The sequence below is a fragment of the Anopheles maculipalpis genome, chromosome 2RL (assembly GCF_943734695.1).
Source record: "Anopheles maculipalpis chromosome 2RL, idAnoMacuDA_375_x, whole genome shotgun sequence".
Lineage (NCBI taxonomy): Eukaryota > Metazoa > Arthropoda > Insecta > Diptera > Culicidae > Anopheles > Anopheles maculipalpis.
This window is the reverse complement of record NC_064871.1, coordinates 1,113,829-1,126,535: the sequence shown is the minus strand read 5'-3', so window position 1 is coordinate 1,126,535 and position 12,707 is coordinate 1,113,829. Positions and strand designations below refer to the sequence as shown.

Below are 12,707 nucleotides of genomic sequence, written 5' to 3'. Positions count from 1 at the left end.
CGTTATCTGGTAAAAGGGCTATTTTATGGAGTCGTCTTGTTTTCTGCTCTCTTTTTCCACCGCTGAATGGCCGGTCGAATCCTCGAATCGGTTAACCTCAAGCTCCCTCAAGTAAAGTGCAAAATGTAGAGTTTTCATCATCTAGCTCGGACCAGTCGGACAGGACACCGAAAATCCGAAAGGGTTTTGATTTATCGAAGTGGTTCGACTCGAATGTTTACAAGTCATAATCTCAGCCGACAGAAGCGCTTGTGCTTCCGGTGGCCGGTTTGTTTTTCCCCGAATCGCAAATCGCACGGTTCACCGGTGATCGGAGGCCGGCTTATCCTTCCTAGAGTGCTTTTTTATAAGAGCTATTCCCATCTTTTCCTCGTTTGTTCTGTGAAAATGCAATCGGGAAAAGGATTTTACTTTCGCGAACAAAAAATCCGACATGCGAATAGTTCATTGAAAATTCGGAACGAACGCCATCGTCGTATAAATCACGATCGAAAGGTAGCAGGGATGGGGAAAATGGAGATGAAAACCCAAACTGGCTTTTAGAAGGATCATTTCTTTCCTTCCTGTACCGGGGTCTGATCTGATGGGATGAAGGGACACTGTTTACATACGTATTAGGCCACCTCATCTTCACCTCTTTTTTTCTGCGGCCTTAAAACTCTGGTCGCTGGATGTTGCAGCGGTCGCTGGAACGGAATCGAATTCTCAATGCAGTAGTCGAAATCGTTCCAACCACACATGGAGCTGCTGCTCGTCGATGGTGTCGAATGATAGGTCGTCGTTTGCTTGCTGAAAGATCACGCTCAAAGCATGGCAGTGGCATCATGGTTGGGGGCTTTGTTGATGTTTCTAAACGGCCAATCCTGCAGGCTACGAAACGATTCGAACGATTGCAGCTTACGCTCGAATGGGAGATATCCTACTACCATCGTCACTTTATCCTTTCGATTTCCAGCAGCCGTTCAGAGCGCACCACGGCCAGGGACGAAATGGTGATGAATTGACTGATGATGATAGGAACGCAAAACGCAAACTGCAAACACAAACCGACCGACAGCACCGATGTGACGGTTTGATGGTCGAAGCTTCACCTTTAGCTCCCATTGCCTACAGGATAATGGGACAGAAAAAACAAAAAAACTCATGCGAGAATGCATCCCGAAAATAGCAGCAACAACAAAAAATCCTCAGCCACATGAAACACAGACGGACACAACAGGTCACCGCAGAGCACCCAAAGGGGAAAATCCAACTCAGGAAGCCGAAACCAGCAACAAAAAAAGGGATTCCTGCATGTCCTACTCCGGCGCGGTTCTGCAACGGGTTTACGCGTGCATCGTATCGTCCCGTAGTCGTTATGCATGTGGACAGGCACACACGGTTGCACCAACAGGTCCTTGGGTTCGGGGATCTGTGTTGTTGGTCCTCATCCGCATCTGGTTGTCGCCCGTTTGTTCTGGTGCCTTGGAGGCCTCCAGAACGGGCGTGGACAAAAAAACCGAGAGCTCGCTAGCTGTTGATTTTCACAGTCAACTGCAGCAGTCAACACACACACACACACACACACTCACAGGGGTTTACAATTTCACGGTAAACAGCACAACCGATCGGAAGGAAGGGAATGTGACGAAAGGCAGCATGAAGAGCGGGAGGAAAACGGATGCAATTCTCACCTTCCTTCGGTTGATCCGAGGTCGGTCACTGGCTGGTCGTTGTCGCTGGATAGCGAGGCGCGAGGTTATCAGTGCAAAATGACCGCAATTAGTATGCGCCCAATATGTGGGAATTTAGCGTTTTTTGATTGCAGCACCGAGAACGGGGCCGTGAAGCAATGAGAGAATGTTGTAAACGCGGGATGAAATGATGGCCATTTTTTTTTCGGACCGTTTCCTGCTGCCGGAATGCGTACATTCCTGCAAACTGCGCGGGATGTGAAGCATTGCATCCGGGATGCAATGGGATGTAATTGGATTTTTGCGTCACTGCACTTTCGTCGTCATCGTCGTCGTTGTCGTGCCTTCCGCGTGCATCGCCATGTGCATCGATATGATTGCAGTTGAGACGGACACAGCGAACGATTAACGAACTTGCCACGGGGAAAACGAGAACTAGGACACGTTTCGGGTGGACCTGCTGCATTCTGGCGGATGATGGCGAATGATGGCGGATGATGATGTTCGTACGGCACTAAATACTGCGCCCCACAAGTCCATATCGACCGTTCCAGCACAGGACATATGCACTTTTTTGAGCCACCGCCCGTGGTGCATCGTGCGGTGGTGCATTCAGCTGCTGCACCCAGCACAGTACGGTGAAGACAAACAGGATCAATTTGAGGAAGGTTAATTTTTGACTATTTTGCGGATTGGCCGAGATTTGTTTATTGGTGGGAAGGCTTTTTTGCTCTACCCTTTTTTTTTTTTGTTTTGGGCTGGCTTTTGTGGAGCACTTATTCAAGAACCCCTTTTGCCTGTTTGGCTACTGATGGACGGGAAGCTCGTGACTTGATGATAATTGGATTTTTATTCGAGCACCGTGTGAAGAGTTGATTTGCAATTGCGAAGATTAAACGTGATCGAGTGCAGTGTAGTGGCTGTGGAGAGGACTCGATGAAGTAATGTTTGGCTTTTTTGTTTGTTTGAGTGTCTGTTTTGTCTCTATGTCTGTGTAGCAGAGCTGCTTACAAATAGTTTTTCTTCTGTTTGTGTTTCAGAGGATTGGCTGAGAGTGTCCCAATGTGCGAAAGTCGATAATTACTATTTAAAAATTTACAAACTGCTTCACAAAAGGGTAAATTGCACACTTGGACATCAGTTCGCCATTTGTTACTACTTTCCAAACTTCCCGACGCGATATAAATATTTGTAACACTGCGCTCCGTTTTGGGGAAAATATAAACGAGGAAAAACTTTCACTCTTTTTTCCCTCTCAACAAAAAAAAAAAAAGGATCGTCCGAAAACCGTCTGCAAGGATAATGTACACATACACACATTGCACCACGACGGAACAAAAGCTAATTAACGACAACTGGGGACCACTGGAACCGGTCGGGCTTTTGGCTTGAGAAATGTTGCAACACTGTCGAGAGCAGCAAAAAGGATTTATGCTTGTTTGATCTTTGTTAATTTCCTCGCCTTCATGCTGCCGCCACCCGATCGTGCCCAAGATCTCCAATGTCCGATGTTACAACAGCACACACACTTATACACCCAGAAAACCGAAGCAATTAGTCTGAGCCTCCGGTGTGGCATTGCAGAACAACCGATGACGATGACTACGGTGGTGAGCAAAAAAAAAAAGAAAACATCCCCTTGTGAGGAAAAACAAACACTTTTCCACCATCCGAAAAAGAACTTCACCGCGTAGGACACGGCAAAGAAACGGTTATAATGGGGGAAATGATGTGGTGGTGGTGGTGGTGGTTGGAAAGAAGCCTGGTCCAGCGAATCGAGGATTTTTAGTCCTTTCGCCCTCACACCACCCAAATACTCAAGAGCTGGTGACGGAACAAACACATGCAAACGGGGCGCAATTCGTATGAGCACACGGACAGCGAAAAACGGGGAAGGAAATTAAATAATACATATTTAATTGGGTGCAGACCAAAACCCGAAAGCGAACTCCAGAATGCGACGACCTGGGCCTGGATCTGGCGATGGTAAATGTAAATAGGTATTGATTCGTCGGTAGGTTATTATTCCTTCCTAAGCAAATAATACTCACCCAGCGACTGCGGGCGACTACACGCTTACTAACATCATTATCACATTCACACACGGGCTTGGAAAGAAAAACTCTGCCAGGATTTCGGGGGACCAGGAATTTGCCCCTTCCAGCGAGGGGACGGTCAGGTTTGGGTGGACTCTCGGTCAAGTGTATTGACCGTCCGTGGACCCTTATTTTTTCTCGCTCTACTCATTGAATGTAATTGAAATAAGGTATCATTTGGATTCCCTATCCGTCCAACCGGGCCGTGACTGCTTCACTGGCGCAGTGTCTAATTTATATTTTGAAAGGATTCCATCCCATGAGCGTCCTTTTTGGGGGCGCGGCGGAAAGCGGATTTCGCATCGAAGGTTCCCTCAGGATTGCACGTACGTAACCATTGGAATTGGCATTCGGGTTCGGGTGTGTGGTTTCCAGACGGAGATCTCTATCTTCAACACCCGAACAGCACCGAAAAACCCTTTGATAGCTAATTAGCGAGTGGACTCGCCTAAAGGGTGGACTTGCCTGCTGGTCAACGGCAAATAGATAAAATACAAACGAATGCGAATCAAACCACCAGCATCTTTCACTCAAAAGATGAAAATAAAAAAAAGCCACTACCTTTTGCCTATAATTTCTGTTTTTCGGTCTTTCACTTCATAATGGCGTGGACCCAGGAGGACACTCGTCCTTCAACAATCCCATCACATCGTAAATTTTAATTAAAAATCAATTTCCACCATTTACACCGCGAAGATCCCCAGGATGGCCAAATGTACGACTTTTTCCGATAACTCCCAACACCATCGAAAAACAGCCGCCTGCTTTAAAACCCCTTTTCCGCTATCAAGGATCGCAAAGTTTTCCGGTTACGCACCAAATGTTTCGAGTGTGTCCGTTATCATTCTGTATTCTATAAATTGATTCCATCTTTGCCAACCGGGTTGCTTCTTCTCTTCTTTCCTTCTCGATTTTGGGCAACCCTTTGCTCCGATAAATGCTCAATAGCGATGCTATGGATGCCACATTTTCCGGCCCATTTCAAATGGGCTAACAGTCGAAAGCCGCCATCGAGGAATGGGGCAACTTTGGCGAAACCGATAGCTCAACAGCGATACTTTCCAATCGACTTGCCGGAATAAGTCCGGAGAAAACTCCAGCTGTGCCACGGAGTGCCCTTTCGTCTTCGCCCAAAGAGTTACACGCGTAACATTAACACAAAACAGACACCGAAACGCCAGATGCCGATGAGATACCTCAGCAGCCGCCATCCAAATGGCGAATAAAATATCAATACCGTAATTAAAAGTGTAATTTTATTGAAATTTAATTAAATTTATCAAGAAAACCCTTTTTCGGAGGAGCTTCCTTTGGAGCCATTTTTCTTGCGCTACACTTTAAGCATACCAATCGATATCGGTGATACCGTCGTAAGATGGTAAGAAGCTTATTAATATTCAATCTAGGGAGAATATTTCTTCCGTTTTTAGGGAAAGCGGAAAACCTGTTCCGTTGTCTTCTTTCGATCGGAAAATCCGATTGTAGGGTTGCGGTTTGGATTGTGTCTCCATGGTCTGTTTAAAGGGAAGGATTAAAAATCGTACTGAGACAAGGAAAAATCGATACAGAACTCGAAATACGCGACACAGGAACTCAGCTTCCAGGCCCTTACAAATGTCGCTTGGTGCATGCCTTCTAGTGCGGAATGAATTATTTTTACGATTAATAAACATCATCGGTACGTGATTCTGGAAGTTTTGCTCATCCGACACCCTTGGCGGGATTCCGGAAGCGCATTTCAAAGGAGAACTTTTCACTGAAGTTTGTAAAAATGCCTTACACTTCCATGTGTGAGTGAGTGTGGGTGGGGAAGAGGAAACCATAAAATATGCAAATTGCAGCATAAAAATTTAATCGAATCACACCACAGCCGGCTCATCCTTCACAATCTGTCCAATATCTCACACCAGCACGAGCGAGTAATCGCTCACATGCAGAATTATTACCACCCAAGAACAAATACACCACAGGACGATTGGGGGTTGTTTCCATGCTCGAACGCCTCGTATTTGGCACGAACAGCATAAGCTGTGCCGGAATTATGAACTACAAAAAAATAAGCGATCCAAGGAGAAGCAGAACGATGCGTCACAAAACCCATACGTAAGGGAAAGGTTTTGACATGAATAATATGCAAATATTATTAGACATTAAAATTATTCCACACTTCACACTGGCATGCGCCATTGTTTACAGCATTTTCCTTTCCAACAACACACATTTTTCCTTGCTTCTAGCATCGAAAAAGGAACACCGGATAACAAGGAAAATTCTGAGTGCAATCGAGTAAAAAATTAGCTAAGGGGTTTTGGGTGGTTCAACGCCAAACATATCGTTCTGGCTTTGATGAATTTGGCGCACCTTGCCACATACGTACGCACACACACACACCCATACAAACAAACGTTTACATCGTTTCGCTAAATGTGTCCAAAGGGAAAACGCAACCTATCACTGCGAGCGTCTGTGGAAAACAATGAGCAAAAGGCACTGCCACCGGCACAGCACGTAGAAAAAGCGATGAAAAATTAATGCCTTCAGCATCAGAGTGCCACTTTGCTCCGATCGATCGATTCACGCACTAGGTCACACAACCGGAACTGCGCGTCTAAGAAGATAGCGAGAAGAAGATGAAATAAACACGCACAGACACGGTAGGCTCACGAGTGAAACTTGGGAAAATTGAAATTTATTTCCTCCAGTGTTCGAACGCGTAAAAGGATTTTTTTGATTGATATCAAAGATCAAACTGTGCGCCGCAACTTGCCACTTGCCATCCAACATCCCGTCCCCGCCGCTGTCTCCAGATTAATCCCTCTGTAAAAGGCTTTCCGAGAAGGCAGGAGCAGGAGCAGAAGTGGGAGCATATTTTTTATTTATTAACATCCACCCGCGAATCCATCCGCCATTCCCGCCCAATCTGCCCTACCCTTGGGCGGCCAGGGAATCGTGATCCCACTCCCAGCGATCATCAAACATGAGATACATAGGCTATGGGCGGGTGAAAGTCTCTATGCTCGATTTGGCAGCTCAATATTTCACCAAACGCTTTTCCCGAAATGAGCATTTTCCCGGCTTTTCTTTCATCCTTTTTGTTTGGGGATGAGGATGTGCACACACAGCGAGCTTCACCCTATCCGGGGGAGATGAAAAAAGAAATTCGCGAAGCCGTCAATTTCGGCCTCAAAACGCAGTACACCGACGAAACCGAGCAGCCGAAAAACACGATGAATAACGAAAAATTTGCATACACATCACCACTACCGCCCACCCCCCAGGAACTGGTGCTGGTGGATATTACCGGCTCACAACAAGCAGCACACAAACCATCATCAATTATTAATCGAAATATGGTTCCCTCCAGGACATGCCGGTGCTCGTATATCGACGAATCGAATCCTTCCTCGTTCTCGTGTTGCCACGCGTTTCGTGGGAAACAAAAAAATAATACCCACAAACGTTGGTTTGAATTTTTAATTCGTTATTTCCCACATGCGACGTTGTCCTCTGTATCGCTTCAAGGAGCAAGCCACTTCGAAAGCAAACCGAGCACAGATCAATAGCCGCGCGAATGCAAAATAAAATACGGCTCGCGCTGCCAGTTTAAATGGTGGCATCCGTGATAATAACAATATATTTTGATCAATGGCGAAATTATCTGTCTCTCGCGGATTGTTCCAATGCAAATGAAAATACTGGGGTTCGAGGGTTGAAAGTTTCGCTCGGCGGAGTTGTCACTCGCTTTTCCCCAGTTCGGCTCGATACGCCCGTTTTGCGCTCGCTGCTCTCTATCATGGTTTCATTTCCGTTTTTATATTTATGATTAAATTTTATTATTTTTATTATCATTACACCTCGCTGCATCTCGCCTCTGCTCCCTCGCCTCTGACTTCTTGATAATTGTGAAATTCTTCCTCCCCACAAAGGAAGGATTTGCTCGAGGACGAACGTAAAAAGATAAGTTCGAACGCTATTCCGCCTGAATACTGAGGGGATTTAATCAAAAAATTCTTACCCACCAAGACGACGCATTTCCACGATGCATTGAATTTTCCAATTATCAATCCAACTTTCGCTCGTGAGATCGGGGATTCTTCGATGCAACTGCTGCGTGTCTGTTACTCTTGTGGTAAGTTTAGAGAGGCAAATGGAAGGCAAATTTTCTTTCCATACGGAAATACATTTGGTTAAAAAATCTGCCGTAATTTACCAGCAAACAATCGATAAGAAAAACACACTGATAAGCAAATTTTGATGTACAATAATGAATTTCCCATCCCAATCCAGTGTCATGGTGAAAATGTCTTCGTCATCGCTTTTCGATGTCAGGTCCATGATCCGCGAGACTTGTAGGTGTTGATTATTTTCCACCACCCAACACCCATTTTGCTCACTAGGCACCCAGGTTCAGTTTCGTGTTTGCCGTTTCTATTAAGTCTCACTTCATCCGCGTGTTTTTTTTTCTCTCTCTTCTACTCTTCTCATGTCGCTCTTCATCCATCAAGCTCAGGGTGGCGATTTCCGTACGGTCATTAATTGATTATCTTTCGTGTCCACAGACTGGTGAAGCATAATGATTTTAAAGCGTACAGAAGCGGACAGCACGTGACCGGTGACGGTGATGGAGGCGTGAAGTCGAACAAAAACTCAAAGCTGAGGTGATGTAGAAAATTTGTTAGCAAGTAGCCGATCGTTAGTCGAGCAAACATGCCCTTCCCTCCTCCCGGTGGCCACTACATCACCGTTCGATATGAACACATTTCACTTTCTTAACCTCCCACCAGTCCAATTCAATAGGGGAAAATGGGAGGCTAGCCGAGAGGAGGAAAAGAATTGAATAGCATTAAAAAAAAATAGGGTCAACGCGTGTCTATTAATATCTTCCCCATCAGTCAAGGCGCATAAGGCCCAGGGAACGTCCATCCTCGCACAGTTGGCTGTTTTTCCCCTTCGCTATCAGAATTTTCCTGTTTTTGTTGTTGTTGTTGGTTGGTCTGTTTTGTTTTTTCTATTCTGGATTCCTCTCCCAACGGGACGACATCCTCCATGTGGACACATTGTATTCCTTGCCCGGGCAAAAAACGCTTTTCTAGTCATCGTGGGCCTGTGTGCCTAGAGAGTGGAGTGGCAAACTGCGTTTGACTACTGTTTGCCCCTAAACGGGCCACCGGTGGAAAAGTGATAGACAGGATAATTATTTTCGTTGCGTTCGGGACCTGTTACGATAGCGATATGGGGGAATGGGGAGGAAAAATGCACGCCTTGATAGGCGCACGCGGACGTCGTTTTACGCCTGTGAATGTTTAATGGCGCTGAGTTGTTATCAACACCGGTAATTAATTTATGATCACTCGGCATCGTCATGCGCGCTCCCGGGGACGACTTCCGGTCCTCGGCTATCACGCCCACCCGCCAGAGCTAGTAGCCCTGCGCTTCGTATCACTTTGCTCGATGTTTGGCTGTGGTCAACGAGAGCATTGACACCTGGGACAAATGAAGTTACCCAACTTAGAATTGATGGTAAGGTTCAACGCGTGATAATAGGCGACCTTTAACTCTTTGGCAGTTTGTGTTGTGCCACTAAAAGGTGGATTCAACTAAAATCTGTCAATTTTACTTAAATAAAATCCCCAAAACAGATTAAACGAAGCTTGAAATCTGGGACTACCCAAAACTTAAGTTTCCACAAATTCCGATGAACCGAAATTCGTTCCATTTGATTTCCCACACAGCTAATGCACGAAGCTCTGTGTTGCTGTTTTGCCTATTACATGTCGAACTCTTTCAACTAAAGGGGAGACCTCGACCACGTGTATGTGTGTGGACGGGAGTAATTTTATATAAACATGCGGTCGCACACGTGAGCCACCACCAATTTTGACTTTGACTCATTCGTTTTTCAGGGGACAAAATAAACGAATAAAAAAAATACACGAAACAGCGAATTCTCCCCTTCAGTGAATTCCGGAAGTTTCGAACCCACGGCGAACCGACGTTGGCTCGGAAATGGAGCATAACGTTCGATAGGCGGTAAAAAGGGTGACGAACTGTTGCAAAAACAACACTCGCGGCCACGTGTTCGCCAACAGATCAGCCACACAAGCCACAGCATAAGTCGCCGCTTCACTTGGGAGGATGGCATGCGTTGTTTGCTTTAAAGATTGATTCGATTTGCGGCTCCGTTCAGGGTGTGCGTGCGTGGTGTGTTTTCCTGTGACTTGACGCATTGTCCAGTAGGTCATTGGTTTGTTTCCATTCTAAATTGGGTAAAAGCATGCCAAACAAAATACGTCCATTTCGGCACGCTTTATTGCATTTTGAAGATAGCATTTGACAACTGTCCAATAAGACGGATGAACTGAGAAAGAGTCTTGTGCTCCCTTGTTGTCGTCGGTTGATGAAATTCGATCAACTGTTTCTTGCAATTACCTTACCCAGTGAAGGAATTTGTTTGAGAAAATAAAAATTTAATGCCCGATCTCCATATTGGGCATCAGTTTACGGTTTCAGGCTGACGGAAACGAGCATCCCAACGTCAAAGATGATTTTGAAATCGGATATAAATCATCGAATACCGGAAACAATAATACGGGCATGACCAAGCTACCATTCGAGAAGAGAAGTGTACTTTCGTTCCACGCTGGAGAACGAAAGAGAAGAGGGGAACCGGGGAAGAGAGATTAAATGAATGTCCTCTCGCAAACTACCATCCCATGCGTCCCCAACCTTGCCTGTACGCCAGCGAGAAGATGTCAGGTTCTTTCAATTGAATTACTTCTTTTCTTCGTTTGTTAATAAACGAATTTATTTGTTATTCAAAACCTTCCACCGAGCACCGTGGACGCGAGGGCACGGCCACGTTGTTCAATGAATCGTGAAAGACGAACGGACCGCGAGACCCTGGTTCGGCGAGGAGATGGAGGTTGACAGGTAAATGCAAATTACGCTCGAAACTGAACGACACCTTGATGATGTCGCCCGGCCCTTTCCCGAACGAGGGGTTACACAAAATTGAGCTTTAAACCTACGCAGTGAACCTCATTTTCCCTGCCAACATTTCAGGCGCGTATGCAATTTGCTATTGAATTTGGCGTTCGGTCGATTTCGAGGCTGGAACCACAGCTGCGCTGGAGACGCAGCGCGGGCTAAATTAAGCAAACACAGCTAACAATAAAAGAAACCAAAAAAAACTCTGGGCTAGAGGGAAAGCGAAATGGAATTGAAAGTGCGATCCAATCGAGAACGATCGAAGGCGAAGAAAAGCAGCCCAACATAAGTCTCACTAAATCACTTAATGTGTGTAGGAGCGCAATAATAAATACACGGAGATAAATGATTTCCATTCATACTGTTGGTCTGCATGAAGGTTTTCCCCCTGGCTTGCTGCTGCTGGAAAGGCTCTTGGCCTACCAGTGTACACGGCGTTTGCCGATTGTCGTTTTAAAGTTGAAGTACAAAACACTGTACAAGCATGCGATCATCGTTTTAGCCGCACACTCTGGGACCACTCTCTGGTCGATACATCCGAAGAGCCCGCATCGTAGTCGTTGGCGTCGTCAGCACTAACGACCACGTTTCGTGATGCGGACGTTGGTCATTACTGTGCTGTGGGCTACCATCATCTGCCCAGTCTCTTCCCAATGTACTTCGGCGAGATGGGGGGTGAGGGCATCGATTGAAGGGCGGTCCACGGAAGCAATGGTCCCGATTCTATGATCGTTCTAAATTATCGGCCAGCGCGGCCTATCGGAAGGAGTAACGGGGAGTGGGAGGCAGAGGGAAGGTTGGGTTCTCGAGAACAAAGAAAACAGCACGACACATGAAACGGAACGAAACGAAGCCCGAAAGCATATTATTTTCAGGAAGGAAATCGTACTGGACTATGATTGATAACGTATCGAAATATTGCGTGTCGAGATTACTTCCCGGCTGCGCCTCGCTTTGGGGTCATGGATGGTGAAACCGCAGAACGCAGAAACATTAAGCACTTACCACACCGCGGCACGCTAGCGGGCCCTCTTGTCCCTTCGCGCCATCGCCAACTGCTTACGACCGGAACCCAGTCGAAGAGTTGTTAGTGATAAAAACAACCCCAAGAATGGCTACGCATTCTCGCTACGACTCGACTCGGGAGGGGGAGAAGAAAGAACAAAAAATTAACCCTCATCATTCGGCTTTCAAGTGTCAATCTTTCATGCAGGATCTTGAATCAAATCGAATCGAACAAAAGGGAGTTCCAATGAAATGAGGTCATTTCTGCCGACCGGTGGAAGATTTTCCGCTCGGCTTCTGGCCTTCAAGCCTTCGTGGTGGGATTAATCATAGCGTAGTACCGCTAACGGACGCTTCTTGCACGTGGGTCTTCGGTTGACGGTGAGAAGCATTGCTCAGGGTTTTATTACGTTCGCTTCTCACCGGGCAGCTCACCTGGTGCAGACGATTCTCGCACGTGAGCAAACCCCACGACGCGTTTGGTTGTGCGATTTATTATTTAAATTTAAATTAGTGCCAACGTGTGCGCGAACACACGCAGCAACAGCAACAGCAGCAGTACGAATGACGTTCGGGAACTGATTAAGAAGCACCGAAACGAAGGGCAAATACCGTGCGCGCCCCAACAATTGGGTTATTTAATGCGCTCACAGAACAAAAACACATCACCGACCGGGCCGACTCGCGTCTCGCATTTGCATTCCGATCCCTCTTCACAAAACCCAGGTGGTCTGGCCCGGGGATGGTGCACACAACGGTTTGTTTTAATTACGATCAAATCGAAACAATGCAACTTGTCAACTGAGTTGATGAAAATGACATCGCCCCGACCGGTCGTGGGAGGAAATTTACCAGCAGCTGCTAGAATTATGCCCTAACCCTCTTCTTGCCGACGCTCACAGGTCCTGGTCGGATAGTGGTGCATTCGATAAACAACAGGAACATC

At 46.3% G+C, this 12,707-nt stretch overlaps 2 protein-coding genes across 4 annotated transcripts in view; one reads left to right on the top strand and one right to left on the bottom strand.

Moving 5' to 3' along the window:
• Nucleotides 1-12,707, top strand: part of LOC126558356 (opsin-1-like) — a 306,086-nt gene that overhangs the window by 3,375 nt on the left and 290,004 nt on the right. The window lies entirely within an intron of this gene.
• LOC126556604 (homeobox protein cut) overlaps nt 1-12,707 on the bottom strand; it is a 153,343-nt gene that overhangs the window by 96,882 nt on the left and 43,754 nt on the right. The gene's annotated exons all lie outside the window — the stretch shown is intronic.